Source organism: Chironomus tepperi, unplaced genomic scaffold, assembly GCF_022539635.2.
Source record: "Chironomus tepperi strain 1889 unplaced genomic scaffold, CSIRO-AGI_Ctep_v1 contig_223, whole genome shotgun sequence".
In the NCBI taxonomy this organism is placed as follows: Eukaryota; Metazoa; Arthropoda; class Insecta; order Diptera; family Chironomidae; genus Chironomus; species Chironomus tepperi.
Genome location: NW_027226345.1, coordinates 571,933 through 588,438, shown reverse-complemented (window position 1 = coordinate 588,438; position 16,506 = coordinate 571,933). Strand labels below are relative to the sequence as shown.

Sequence of the window (16,506 nt, the reverse complement as noted above, 5' to 3'; positions counted from 1 at the left end):
GCTGCTTTTTGAGTACCAGGGTGTCTTCATCTTTGTGGATTACATCCAAGTGCGATAAAACAAGTTTGTGTTTCAATCCATCTTACGACAATTCTGCTAGTGGAGGCAGACGTAGTTAGAACTGAATGCCAACCACAAATTAATTGTAATAATGTCGCCTCGCCGCCTTGGTAAAAACAATTCAAAATGTGCTGATCGGGAAATACTCAAATGAAAGGATGTATCCCGAACATACAATGATCATACTAATGATAATACTCACAACTATATTGATTGAGTATACTCATGAGCCCGCCCATTTAGTTGAGTATGTTTACTGTCTGTTAAGGTATATGTAAGAAGCATACCAAAGATTGATCAAAGGTTAATTAATTGTTCATGATTATTTTTAAAGAGAAAATAAATTATCAAAAAATAAACGAAACGAGAGTCTAAAGAGCTCTCAATAATTCAATTTGTTGTTTTCATCCTTAGATGTCTTTGCTCTTGTCGAAATTCAATTTATATTTCATTAAATTTTGTCAAAAAAAAAAAAGTTGGCCACATGACGTTATAAACAATTTTTCTCGTCAGTTTCAATATTAAGGCAAAAAAATCTCCTTTTGATCTCATAGCAGATGTAGTTTTATAGCAAAGAATATATAAAAAGAAGACATACCACTTGAAGGACGATTGCTTTTTTCCTTCTCGTTGTGCAGTGTCGATTGATTTCTTTTTATTTTCTGTGTGCTGTCTTTTTATGATTTCGTTTTCATTCGAATCGCTTCTTTTTATCTTAAATTTGTGGATATATTTTTTTTTGGAACTTTATATTGGTGAGATGCTGTAGTAGCTATTGATCGAAAGTCTGAGAGCTTTGTTTTTTACGTTCTCCTTAAAATCTTTCGATGGAATCAATAAATTGTTATTTTTATGAGCACAAGCTGGAAAATCTTCATCCTTAGAATCCTTTTCTTGAGATGTTGATGAGTTTATAATCAATTTTTGGAAGAAGGATCAAGATGATGGGATAGCTATATGGGAAATTTGAATTTTGATCAGGATTTTGATGGGATGATGAGTTAGATTGTAGCAATAGCTTAAGAAGTTCAGCAAAATTCTTAAATAGGCGTTCGAATGTCTTCAAATCCAAAGTTTCTCACAGATATTTGAATAAAAAATGAAAATGATTAAAATCTAAGTATAAATTTGAAACTAACAAACATTTCTTGATATTTACCTCGTTAATCATTCAATTTGCTGCCATATATTGCGATCCATGTCTTAGTCTATGTCCAATCTATCTTCAATTCAATCAAATTTCCAATTTTAATAAAATTTGTATTTTGTTTACATCCACTTTAGCAGAAATCTTTTCAAGCACTGTGGTGAATTATATTTAAATAATTTTTGACCGTTACGACATTTTTTGGCACAAAATTGGCTTTCTGGTATTCTTTAAAATTTTGTTTGTCGTTAAAATTGTAAAATGAAAAATAACACCATTTTTGAAGTCACAAACTAAGCTAACTACGATTCTGACATTACCTCATAATCAAAAATAAGATTTTTAACCTTACAATTCTACATACATATTCCATCCACCAAATCGCGACAATCTATCATATAGTAACCCTAACGATGAATAATGTGCATGTATCTCAAGTCATTGCCCTCATTCAAGCAACATTCTTCGATGTAACTTTAAAAAAGGCAAAAAAGAAAAGAAAAAATAGCAGGAATGAATAAAATTACTTTAAAGCAAAAGGGAAGTGGAACAAAAAGAAAAAGAAGGAAAACTGCAACATGGCAAATTGCATTTGATGAACGCTATCGATAAAAGCCAATAAAAATACGCGACAACAACAAATTGCTTAACATGAAAAAATGTTCTCTTCCTTTAGTAGTTCCGTTGAACGGTTGTAAATTTTAAAATATAGCGAGAATCTTGATTTACACTCAATATCATTGCATGTGGAATTTGTTGATATAAAACTTGACATCCAACGACGCAAACTCACCGCAAAAACAAGAATTGAGAGTGAAAATGATAAATTCACCACAGTACACATTTCCTTTTTTGTGTATATTTTGTGGACGATGAGTCAGTTCTTCATCGAACGCTTTAAAGGTTGCAATTGCAATTTCTACTCGGTTATCGTACGGAGTTTATATTTATTGTGAATTAAAAAAAAGGCACAGAATAAAGTTTATCAGTGAAAAATAAAAAATAATTCAAGAAGGATTTAAGGATTAACATCAAGGAAGTTGAAAAGAAAATTTCTCATTTTTCATTTATCGTTTGTTGTTATCAGGTGAGTTAAGCCGTAAATTTTATACTACTGCCGTAAACAGAATTACTTCCTTCAACTCAACGTCAATAAACTTTTGTCCATACCCGCAATATCTGTCGATCACAGCTAATCCTACCCTTCCAATGACCAAAAATTGTCAGATTAGCAAAATTTCACGCTTGACCAAGCATATAAAAATCAGAAGGAAGTGAATTTATTCTCCTGCTGGAGAGACAACGATCGTGTTTATACTTGACTTCCGCGAAGTAATTATTTTAATCATTATTTGAGATGAATTTCGTGTACCGTATGGAAGGGATGAAAAAGGGATTTTATTTTCATTTCGATTAAAACTTTATTCGTTTTCCACTTCCATTGTTTTTTCCCATAGATATAAAAAAAGTGCACGGAAAAACTTTTTCATTTTTTATTGCAAAAGTTCAACATCGGATTTTGAATGATGATTCAGTGAATTTTTTTCATAAATTTTTCCCAATTTTACAGCATAGAAGGGGTGAAATTAGAGGATTGGTATTGGTATAGGAAAGTGGAGCGTTGACTCATGAATTTCTTGATGAAAACTCGATTTCCGATATATTTTAGAATTCAAACCCGAATAGCACAAATGGGCTAATTAATCATAAAACCGGACCCAGACCGACATGATTCTGACTTCGGTTTGAATCCGGAACCACGACAGCGTGAGTCAGACCGGCATGGCTCTGACTTTGGATTGAATTCGGACCCATGGAGAAGGTTTGGATGAAACTGGTGAGGCTCTGACTTAGATTAGAATCCAAATCCAGCCGACTTGACTTTGACTTCAGTTTGAATCTGAACCTAGGCGGTGGTGGCTTTTAATTTGATTTCAATCCAGCACCATGTCAGAATCTCATCAGCCTGGTCCCGAATTTTGAATTGATTATAGATTAACCGAGTTGTACTGTTCGGGAAAACCAAATTAATATTGGAAGTTTCAAGCCAAGTCAATTCAATTTAATTTAAGAGTTTCCCACCCTTCTCTCCAAATAAAAAATTCCCAACTTCACGATATGCGATATGCGATGACTCAAAAGAAATAATATATATGCGGGTGGGTTAAAAGCATTGCAGTCTGTAATGAAAAGGAATTTTTTTTTCTTCACTCTTTTCAAATCAAAAGGAAAAAAAGGAAGAAAATGTGTTGAAAAGTAAAATTTAATTTAATATTATATCAGAAACTTTTGATGATGCTATCATTCTTCCCTTATTCTCCTTCGCTTATGATGATGCACTATGATGAATTTGCCATTACTATTCATATTCTCTACAATGTTGGAAAAGTCTTTATGTAAAGACTTGAGCATTGTTTGAATTTCTATGTCAATTTATTTTAAGACAGAGGTTGGATTCTCAAAGGACTACATTCAGTTATTCGCTTAAGATGTTTGCTGATCTTGTTTGGGAACATTTTAGATTTAATGTGTTTTGTAACGTTCATTTGAGATTTGAATTATGTTTATTGTACATAGTTGAAAACCCCTTTTTCATACAAAAGTTCAGTTTGTTTTTGAATTTCGAATAATAAACATTGAATATTATTTATTAGAGTTTGTTGAAGCCACGGATTGGCGTATTTTTGGGTCCTAGACTGTGGCAATAAGAGATATCTTCCAAATCTTTCTTTTTCCGAATGGCTTAACATAATTCGATTTAAAAGATTTCAAAATGTTCAAAATGACGAGAATCTTGCTTACTAATCTTAAGTTTACAACTATTCAATTACTATACCATCATTCTATTAATAAGAACGGTCAATGCCATTAAAATACGATGAGTCGTCGATATAACTGAGCATCTACAAGAAAAAGCTATTTAATTGTAAACTCGGAATTGATGTAGTGAGCAGGATTAATATATATCGCTAGAAACATGCAGACAGCTAAACAAATAGACAAAGCTCAGCATTTCCAATCCAACATTGGGAAACAAGCAGCTCATCACCAAAAACTTCACTCAAATCAGAAAGCACACCGAAAGATACAATAAGAATCCCATCCAAAAAGATGAAATTTTCATATAAAAAGGACTGAATATTTAATATTAAAAATGAATTTAATTAGATTAAATTTATGAAACTTTAGACGATGTCATTTAGTAATGGAAAAGGATCAAAATTCTTTCTTCCTTCTTTTTTGCATGATATTCACACACATGCGATATCAGATTCAATGTGACAGACCCAAATGAATAATATAACACATTAATAGCATAATATGGGATTATTAAATCAGTGAGTCATATTATATTTCGAAAAGAAGTAAATGATGGAAGTTTAATGGCAGACTTTATTTTTTAATAAATCGGCTTTATGCGTTGAATGGAAAATTATTTAATCTCATTGGATGTGATGGAAATTTTTTATAAAAAAGTTGAATGACTGAGCTTTAAGATGAGATTGGTTGATGGAGATTAATGTGGAATTTTAAAGCTTTTTGAAAAGTCATTTACATGCTTAATTGAATGTTTTTGCTTTTTTTAATGGATTACTTGAGTTAGATTTAGGCAAGGGTGTATTCAGGGGCAGATAGGTTTTCTAAGTCAACCCCTTCCTCTTTTTTTTGGTAAACTCAAAACCCCAGCTAAACAATTTCCGACTACACCCTAGCTCTAGGCTTTACTTAAGCTCTCAATCTAGACTAGTGTTGTCCAAACTGTTTTGGGCCACGGCACACCCTGATGGACAACCCCGAACGATACCGCACACGGTCCAAAACTGAATTCAAGTCAATCCTCTTTCAAGATAACTTACAGTTATTGCAACGCAGTCAACTAATGTCTCTAATCTCAAATCCACAAACGTTCATCACCCCACCTCCACTCACCCATACCATATCAGGTATTCAAAACCAAAAATCCTTCTCAGACAGCAATTGACATCCAAAAGCACTTAATCTTTCTATTGACTCATAATAAAAAGAGCAAATCTCATAAAAATCCCCTTCATTAATCCCCATACTAGCTTGATTTCAATCAACTTTCGCTTTATTTTCATTTCATCCACTCTCCACAGCATATTGACACTATCCAAGTGCTATTTCTAATTAGTTCATTCATCAAATGCAAGTATTAGCACAGCTGTCTTCATGAATATTTATTCAGATATTTCAGATGAATTGCATCAAATGACGTAGCAGATGCTTAGATTTTAAAATTGACATAAGGATATGTAGGTCATGTACGTCATGCTGTCCCAACATTGTTTCATTTTTCATTATACCTCGTTCTTATTTCACAACATTGAAATGGGAAGCTTTTAGGTAAAGGTCAATTATAGTTGTCTATAGACATTTGTAGAGATGAGCTGAAATAAATTGTCGATTCCATAATAATTAAATATGAAGACAAAACAAACATATTACGACATAAAGGAAGAAGACAATAAATTTATTGTTAGTAACTTGTTGCTAAATATTCTTATTGTTCCTTCCTTCTAGCATCCAATTGTATCGCTTACATAATATATCCATCAAGAATAAGAAGAGTCTTTAATGCGTAAGACAGACGGCACTTTAAGTGTATGATTTGGTGCCAATATGTCGACATAAACGGTATGATGTAAAAACATTTTTACGTCCATTACTTTATTATTCACTCTCCCTCCGCTGTCGGATGAGTCATTGGTACATATCTGTCTGGAAAATGATAAAAATCTCTGTGTGCGGACTGTTTGTTTTTTTGGTTGAATTTTACAGTGTTACTAACTGGATGTTTGAATGAGTCAGATGATATTTATGATTGTTTGACGCGGACGCAATGAAGTGTGTGATATGCATTAAGTTTTATGGACAATTGAGGGAAATAGTGGAATTTTTTTAGTGTTGCGGATTATGTGATGACTTGATTTGTATTACTGAGGGTGCGGCACTCTTAAAAAAGCTTTAGCTGTTCAGATCATTGAGACCCAGAGCTGCTGATTGTTTAACGAGGGAGGGTGCACCAGACCACTGGACTCAGTATACTAATAGTTTGTAGCGGGATTAGAATCACTCCTTAAGTGACGCTATTTTCAACTTCTTGCTTTTATCCTACGAATGAAAGCTGTGAGTCGCATTTCCACTGCATATGATTCTTCTGCCGAGTCTCGAAACCGATTCCTCTTGGGACCATTCAGACACCGAGCTCCCTGGACTCACTTGAGCACTCTTAGGATTGGTCTAATACCAGTGCCGGTGATGGACAGTTTGTGTGCCGAACATACTAGCATGATGTTAAGAATCTTATGTGCTTATCTTATATTTAGCCAATAACCCCAAAAATAGACAAATTTGAATTTCAAATCCTAAACTCATTCAAATCAAGTCAGTTAACAACATCAGTTGACTGTTTACCACATGGACATATCCTCATCATCTCAATTACCTCTTTTCCACTTCTTTAAAATAAAGTCACACGACAGTTGAAAAATGCCAGCTCCTCACAGATACAGTCATAATTCTAAGTCATATTTATGCGCCATCTAAACGACATTGACCTTCAGCATTAAATTACATTTGCTAGAGCATAGATCATTCACTTCTCTACAGGGATGTGATTGTTGAATTGTAACATGAAATTGTACATGTAAATGTTCATCCTAAGATGAAAAAATAAGTGTGAGAAACAAATTTGTTGAGGCTTGAAATTGTTGTCATAATCTTTCCAAACGACTTTTTCGTGACGGTCTTTAATTCAACCGTCGTTCCAATATAACAATAAATTTTATAGTCTAAATATGTGTGTATATATACATTAGATTATGTACATTAAAGTAAGAAATACTAGGAAAAAAATGATTTATTAAAAGACTTATTACTTTTTATGGTCTGTAATATCGTAAAGTGCTTCTTTTCACAGACTTTTCACCAAAAAATATTACGCCTCTTACCGGTGAGAAAAAATTGAAGAGAGTCGAGAGAAGAGAACGTTTTCTAGAAAGTTTTCCATAAAAACTTCATGTCACGAATGTATTAAGAACTTCTTCCTTTTTTTATGTTCAACTGAGGCCATATTCTTGTGGGAATATTCCTCTACTGAATTTAAATTGAAAATTCATCATAATTTTTTTTTATATTTTCTTTCACTTATTTTAACTTAAATAATGTTATTTTATTGCGTGAGAACAATTACGAATTGAGATATATGCAGCATTGTATAATACACAAATCTAATTCCATACTTTGTTTTCTCTCTTTCTTGCTTTGTGTCTGTTGGGGTTGATTTTAGATGATGTGTCAATGGGAAATTGATGATCAGTTCCTATTGATCTACTGTGAATCATAAGGCTTTAATAAAGCGTTCAAACAGGCTTATGTTCCTGGCTAAAACGGCTTCTATTTCTAGTTTCTAGTCCTGTTGCTCTGTCTCTTTCTCTACGATAGATTAGAATCTCCATAAGTCAGTGATGGACAACCAAGGCACACAAGTGTGCCGCTAACATTTTTTGGAAATCTATTCAACCACATGTCGTGTGTAATTTCGGTGTGGCTTACCACCAAAGCGTGCCGTGACACGCATAAAAGGCTGCCTTATTTTGCTACAACTGCCATATTCCGACCAAAAGCTAGGTCCACTCTTGAAGTTCCCGATGCCGATACTGAGACTTTCCGGATAGAAGAAGTCACCGTCTCGGGAATTTGTCGAGACCGAGACTTCAGGAAACCCTAGTTACGACTGGAAACACGAGTGCATTTAATAGAATCAAAAGAATGTATGCACTTAACATGGTCAGCTACCGATTCAACCTTTGGCTTCCCTAACTCTAAATTCCATCATAATAATCCTGAATATTTGCAAATGAAGACATCTCAACATCCAATTACCCAAAATACATCATCTCTAAATCATCCCCCGAGGCATAAACAATAAGAACATTTTTTATTCTCAGTCGTTGTATATTTAAATATTTTATTATGCCATAAAAATGTCGTTTCTCATTTGTACAAATAAGAATATAATTTTTGTAGCTTTTGATAAACATTGACGAGTTTAAGTTTATTTAAATATGATGATATGGAATAGGATTCCTTTCAAATTGAAATTTAAAGAAAAAATTATGTAGACAATTACGTTCTTGTTTTTCTTATTTTTTGGATATTTTTATGATGGAAATTTTTTTTATGAAGGCAATCATTAGATTCTTCAAGTTTAATGAATTTTTCATGATAATGTTCGGAGGGAATGTCCTGAATTTGAATACTAGAAGTTTTATGAGCGATTCATGACTCAGAAAGTTGTCCGTGAGACATTCCTCTTTGGGGATGATCATAAGTGATGGGAATTGGATTTTGGGAATTTCCAAATCCACATCCAGCCATGAAAGTTGCAAAATCATGAAAAAACTGCCTTAAATTTCACACTTCAACTTTCACTTCACTTCCTTGGCTGGGGCACACGAGGGTCCATTGCCGCGCATAGGGAATGTCTAAGGATAGCTCTGTCCTTCGAAATCTTCTGCCAGTTCGGGATATTAAGGACTCTAGCATCCTTTTCAACCCGTACAATCCAAGAATTCTGCAACCTCACATTTACTTCCTAGAAAAGTTGAATGCCCTCTCTTTAGGGATCTCATTCTCAACAACTCCATAATTTATGACTCAATTTCAATTTTTCCATCCCTGAATGAACTGAAATAACCTCAAAAAAATTCCAAAACTCCCCTAAATCAAACTGACAAAACTATTCCTTTGATTCCAACTATCTAAGACACAAAAATGAATAATGTATTGATAAATTGTAAGTCATACACTCCACAAAACACTAAACATGGATAGTATACAATACATTGACTTCATTAAAGCAATGAAATTTACATGCAATATGTAAATCGCTTAATTGTAAGTTCCTTGAAACACGCAATTAATGGAAAAGAAAAGTTTTTTTTATGGAGTTCTAACATAGTTTGAGTGAAAAGAAGTTGAATAGTTGTAGGGAAAAGTTTTATCATATTCTGCAAAGGTGCTGTCTGAAATTATTGTATAAATCAAGAGGGGACAATAGGTGGAAGGGGATCTTTTGAAGAGTTATTTCCAACCTGCATAATTTTAGGAAGTTTATGTACTGAAGTTTATTGAAAATTAGTTCTATTAGAATATTCAAATTTGACTAAAATGTATTCTTAAAACTCAAATTTTAACGTTTTTTAACAATAAAATTTTAACGTATTATTCAAAATCAAGTTTTAATGTTTTTTAGAATTTAAATTTAAACGTGTTTTATAAAATTGAAATTTAAACGTCCTTTTAAAATTCAAATTTAAACGTCTTTTTTAAATTCAAATTCTAACTTACTTTTAAAATTCAGATTTTAACGTATTTTTGAATTTTAAATCTATGCTTAATTTTAAGATAAATTTCAATTTTACCGTCTTTTTAAAATTCAAATTTAAACATCTTTTTAAAATTCAAATGTTCACGCATTTTTAAAATTCAAACTTTAACTTTGTTTTAAAATTCAAACTTTAACTTAGTTTTAAAATAAAAATTCTAACGTATTTTTAAAATTCAAAATCTCAAATTTTTTAAAATTTGTTCAAAATTTTGCTTACCAATTTACAAAGTCTTTGTCCCTCAATTCTCAATCATCTCTATACAAACTAGCAAACTAGGAAATATGCATAAAATATGCGTCCCTTAAAGGCAATCAACATAAAGCTTACTGATCTCTTAAATTTGTCAACTCATTCACAAAGTACCTGTGCCTGTTATCAATAAATTCGATCAACTTTTTTCTCTCTGTGTGTTAAAAGGAAAACCTTTTGCATAAGCACAAAAAAAATATCATGTCCCATAAAAAGCAATTTTTTCTCATCCTAATAATTTTTACTCCTACTGATCATACAAACAGCACATGTAAGTCACGTAATCCAATGAATTACAGTATTTCATTATCATACATTTTCTCCATTTCTTGTTATTGTTGTTTTTGCTTATCATCAGCTCCCTTGTCTTTACATATACACGAACGGATACAGCCACACAGTTGATTCTCATGCTGATTATCTCATGTTATTGCTTTTAATCTCATTTCTTATCAATTTCTTATTTCAAACTTCTTAATAGCTACTCAGCATTGAAGAGCTTTCGACGAGATGCATTGAATTGTTTGATCTCATGGAGTTGAACTTGGTGGTTAAGAAGTGAAGATTTATGGAACGGTGAGGGTAAATTTACGATGGGATACGAGGAAGTAATTGCTATTATAACATTGGTTATTAGGATTGAGGTATATTGGGATTGTGGGATGAGAATGGCTGATTTATATTGTTTTTGAAATTAGTAAATGAACTGGGTAAATAGGAACTGGGTAACAGTGGAAGTAGAGTATTAAAATCTGCAGCTGCTGTTACTTTGTACTTAGAGTTGTTTTAGACTACTTACTTGACATTGAGCTTTAGACTTGCCAACATCAAAGACTTTGAAGATAAGTCTTGTGCATCAACAATCCGCATAGATGTAAAAATGCACTAGATATGTAAATAGTAAGCACTATCAAGCTAGTTCTTCATCTATCAACTCTAATGTCAAGTGACATCTTGAAAAACATTGTAAACAGCATTTGTATGTCATCGTAGTTTTTAAGATTATAAACTGCATATTGTTATTATTTACGCCAAGAATCATCTGGATAAACACGCGAATTTTCATTATTATGTGCTTGACATGCTTGCCAAAAACATTTTTTTATAGTTTATCTCTGGCAGTTAATGTTTAGAGGAATATAAAATTTTGGAAATTCGGTATTTGCTGAAATTTATAGTGTTATTTATGGAACATGATATAAGGAACTAAGATAGGTTGTCAGTTTTTAATGATAATTTTGCATTTGAATGCTTCTTGAACAGCACAAACCGGTTAATCCATCAAAAATTCGTCTCCAGGATTGAATGACTCTGGTATGGTTCGCGATTAAAAACGAATCTTGATCGTATCCGGATTTAAACCAAATCTGGCAACAAGTCCGAATCCACTCCGTCCTAAATGCAATTAAATTTGCAGATAATAAGAAATCTTGAGGTAGACTGCTATTTTCGACGAACTTTATTCGTCCACACCAAAATGATTCATGCTTACTACGGCACACTTTTCCGAGAAAAGCAGGTTACGATTAGTCGATTGTATATCTAGCTACAAACTTGAAATTTGGGGAAATAAGATGTGTCAAGTTAAGAACTAAACAAACTATCGATTAATTGCAGCTTGTTCCAGTTTTGTTTTGATAGCTATCCTTACAAGAAATACTAAGTAATTATATTTAGGTCATTGCAGTAAATCCTTATAATGAGAAACTGATCAACATCCAGAAATTCCAGTAGCTGCTTAATTTTTCCCCATTCTACCTAATTGACTCTAAAAGCAGAAGTATCTCAATGTTTTAATACACGAAAAATCCCCTTTCCATTAATTCCACAAACTGCAATAAAGTTGGATGGAAGAAGCAGTAAGGGTTACCTTTTATCTTCATCGCTGTGTGCTGTTTCCACTGTTTTATTTTTTTTTTTTTTCTCAATAAATTGTTAATTCCCATGAGCACATAACTTCTCAAATTGGCATTTTTTTATTGATAGAAAATATTTTTTTGCTGCTTCTTCTTGCTGCTTGCTCGATATCGAATGCGAATGAAGAGTGATAAGGCAAGCATCGTCAATTTACTTTATTAGTTTATCATTTTGTAACGAAAACTTTCTTTTCTTTGCTCATCTTAAATACTCGGAAAAAAGAAATCTATTGGACGGAGATGGGAGTTGAAAACTTTTTATTGTTATCCTTGTTCTGCTTTCTTTTATCCTCCAAAATGTTGATATAAAAGGAATGATGGGGGTCAGTTGTAAATGATGTCTGTTACTAAATAAAAATATTGGATACAGGCTCAAGCAACTCTAAAGAGCAATTACTTACTTACTTTGCTTGCCGTACAGATTAATTGTAATCTAATCAGTTTAAGCCTGAAACTGGCTCTATCCCTGGCAACCGCTTACCAAGTGCATTACCATCTCTATCGACAACATCTTTCCATGAGTTCTTGGGACGTCCTCGTGGTCGCTTAAATTCTGTAAAATCAATAAGAACTTCAACAGGTCTCCTAACAACATGTCCAGCCCAATGTTGCATGTTGATCTTCGTACAATTTTCGCTTCTCTGTAAAACTGACATAATTCTGAGTTTGTACTAAAATTTTAGATTCCATAATTCAAATTTGTACTAAAATAAGGAAGACTACTACATGTTCCAAGTAGGGTTCGTCCAAAACTGCAGACCTGCTGCCTTGTAAGAACTATAAAGTATGGCCGAACTGAGGCTAATGCATCTAAAACGCAGGAAATGCAGGCCTTCAGTTTTTGGCCTATTCCTAGTCCCGAGTTATTGTAGTCAATCTTCTTCTATTGCCATTCATTGTCTTTTTGAAATTTTACACAATTTCAGTGTTATGCTTGGTATTTGAAATTGAGCCAGCAATAAAACCAGCTTCAGGCGGCACCTGAAGACCTGGGAGGTCATTAATCACAATTGATCTGTTTATAATTTAAAACTCCATTTAAAAGCGTAACATCATTTACAAACGACTCCCAAACAGAGAAACATTTCCGTTTCTCAGGATTTGTACGTCCATATGTACATTATTATGAGCACGTGCCCGCAATAAAGAACAAAAAAATAACGAGTTTCGATTGTATCTCTGGATGTTATTTTCATGTTTTATTTTTTTTTTCTTGTGTTCTGACTGTGGATGCTAAAGTTCTCAAACTATTTAATTTGTCTGGCTTGAGTGTACAGTGTGATTCAGTTGCATACATGCGGAAGTTTGCAGACTTGATGCTAAATTTTTTAATGCAATCATGAAACCTTTTTCTTTATTTGTTTAAGCAGTCGTCGCTCGACATTCACTTTATGCTACTTCCATTTTTCATGTATTTCCTTTATATCTTTGCTTCTGTTTTTTTTGAGTCGTGGAACTTTTTTAATGATGATGATGTTCACACTAAATTTAAATATAAAATACAAATTTCAGACAGTCGTAAAGAAAGGAAAAAAGCAAGGAAAAAGGGTAAAGAGATGAAAAATTTTCGTCCTTTTTTTTCTTTGCCTTCACATCTAGCGACGCTGATAACAGAAATGAATTTTCTTTATGATAACACGTAAAAATGGCACAGCAACTTTAATACATTTCATGCTGTTAAGGACAAATAAGTTTAATAAATTTATTGCATGCTTCTTCCTTTGAAAATTGAACTTTACCATTAAGCTGGTTTTGGGTGTTCAGAGAGGTATTAAGGGGGTAGATCTCGGAGATGACGTCATAATTTAACGGCTTATTAAGGTTCAACTGGGAAAGCAGGGGTTTGCTGCTTATCAGTTCACCAGCCGCAAATGGCCCTTTTAGCAAATTGCTGTCTTCCGTTGCTGCCTTCTACTGATGATTCCTTCCTCCAGGTTTTCGCTTTCCGCAGATGACGTCTTCTACAGTTTCCTCCTTCTGTTCAAGACCTCTTCTGCAGTTTGCTATCTCCCGCCGATGATCCCTTCTGCAGGTTACTGTCTTCCGCCAATGATTTCTTCTGCAGATTGTCTGTTTTCCACTGATGACCTCTTCCGATGGTTGTCATCTTTCCTTTCACATTCGCCGAGTATGCATGTGCTACACATGCATCCCAACTTCAGAACTGAGCACACAACTCCTTACTCCATCCCTGTCACTTCACTTCCTTTCACCATCATCCATAGATTCCTTCACAGTCTCACAAAGTAATTTATTTATTTTAGGCAATACGCGTGTAATATTTTCGTTGTATTTTTTTCTGTGCCTTTCTTTCTCATGTTCTGGTTTCATTTTTTTAATAGTAAATTTTTTTCTCTCAACATTATATCACATCCTTAAACCATACCAGAATGAAGATGCTGTGAAATTTTCCTAGCTTTAAGAATTTCTCCTTTTGGTATGATAAAGCAGAAGGATTTTATGATTATTATTATTATGATCTCTTTAATGAAAGGTATTTGTGGATAATCTATGCGATAAGGAAGGAATTCATTGAAAATATTTTGAATGTTTCTGTTTTGTGGGAGGCTGATGATTTTGAAAATTAAAGGAGGAAGTATATAAAGGGTTGAATTTATTGAATGAGAAAAGAGTTAGGGATACTTTCCTTCGTCAAGGATTAAGATGAAGATTTATGTTTCGGAGGATTTTCTTCAACGTGGTACACTATTGAGTTAAGTAAAGGGCAGGAGCCTAGCCAAAATTTCTTTGAGGATCACAAAATTAGCAGAATTTAGGGTTGGTTCGAGCTATAATCCTATCAAATTTGAGTTGAACCCCTTATTTTATGCATCTGGTGTAGAGTTAATATTTGCATGAATTCCTTCAAAGAACTTGTCTTTAGCCTAACAAAATAAGGGTGTGAGCCGCATTTCAACTGCATATGATTCGATAAAAGACAGTTGAACTGACAGTTGTTAAAGTTTCTCCTGCCGAGTATCGAACTCATGATCGCTTGGTCGATATCGTAATAATTAGGTACCGAAATTCTAAACCATTTTACCATCGAGCCACTACAATTCACCTAATAAAAGTAACTTTACAAGCTTTCAAAATTCAACCTAAAATCAACATAAATTTGGAAATGATGCCAAACCAATCAACTTATTTTTTCAAAAAATTAATTAAATTTAACTAATTTTTTTTGTATCAACTCTAAAAATGATAATAAATCTTCAAAAATAAATGCTCAAATATAACTTTACAGATATTTCGTCTATTATAAAACACAACAGTATAAAATTTCCAATAAAAAAAAGTTTATTTTAAATGATAGCTGTTCAATAATTCATGGTGAAATTGATAACCCTTGTCTATGTTGAATTTTCGGTGTCTATTAAAATTGTTGATATTTTTAAAATTTTAAAAATAAAGCTTTAAAATCCTTTTTTGGAAGATGAGAGTTTGGTATTTTAAGAATAAAGCAGAGGTCGTAGTCGGATGATTTTTAGTCGGCTTTAGTCGGCTAAAGTCGACTAAAGTTTAGTCGACTAAAGCCGACTAAAGCATTACAGATTTTTTCTTAGTCGACTATAGTCGACTAAAACCTTCTATAGCCGACTAAAGCCGCGACTAAGATCGACTAAAATGAAATTTTTACACTTGTGAAGTATATGGAATTTCATACAAAAAATTATTTTTTTTTAATTTCCAGCAAGCTTAAGTTCGAATCTCATAATATTTTTTTAATATTTTTTCAATATTTAACTACTTTATAATCTCAGAAAAGTCTAATTTTCTTATTCTAAGATGAAAAACTCCCAAAAAAGCCGATTTTGAATAGATTTTCTTATTAAAACGTGAAAAATTCACGAAAAATCCGAATTGTGTCTCGAATTTCTAATTTTTGGATGAAAAACTCTCGAAAAATTGAAATTTGCGATAACATGAACCGGAAAAATTCCCTAAATTGAAACGGATTCACATTTTCTCACTAGAAAGAAAGCAACAAAAATAAGAAAAACATAATAAAAAATCGATTGTTTAATAAAAATTAAAGAATAATACTTTATGGAATCATTCACTTAGGGGGAGTTATGCGTAAATGATGGCCATATAAATTAGAATTTCTGGATAACCTGGATTATCAGTTTAGAGTTGCAATTTAGGATAGCAGTGAACTTATTACCTGACTTAGCGGAGCCTTAAAAGCTCTGTGGCGGAGTCTTCTTCATTTATGTGGCTCGCGGTACGTTTCAGAATAGCAAACTTTTGTCAAAAATGATCAAAAGCATTCTCTGAAATTTCATTAGATGATTATGTTTGATGAATTGATAGAACGAACTTAGAGGACGCCAACAGACACAAATCATGCTCTCAACATCGGATTAAGTTGCGAGATGCGTTCGTAGCTATGTTGAACTAGTATATTAAGTAGAAAATACTTTAGAATGCATGCTCTATGCTTATTAGGGACAATTTATGTACGGAAATTTGGAAACAGCTCGAGATTAGGGTTTGAGACTCAAAGTTCCTTTCGTTATTATCACACATCATTTATATACTCACCCTATAGTGATGAAAAGGCCCGATGAAAGAGCATGAAAGATTGATAATATCAAAAAAATAAATTTTTATCATTTTTGACACATTGAATTATGACATTGAATAGGATGTTTTATTGCTCTATAAATGAGAATTTAGTTCATTTCATTGTTCCATAAACTTTATTTTTAATGCA

The 16,506-nt window shown here is 32.9% G+C and overlaps 1 protein-coding gene across 1 annotated transcript in view; it reads left to right on the top strand.

The window, feature by feature from the left end:
• Positions 1-2,166: 2,166 nt before the first annotated feature.
• LOC139090943 (probable serine/threonine-protein kinase DDB_G0282963) overlaps positions 2,167-16,506 on the top strand; it is a 123,526-nt gene continuing 109,186 nt past the window's right edge. The window contains exon 1 of the mRNA XM_070640836.1: positions 2,167-2,294. The gene's annotated coding sequence lies outside the window, so the exon portion shown is untranslated. The remainder of the gene's footprint in view (positions 2,295-16,506) is intronic.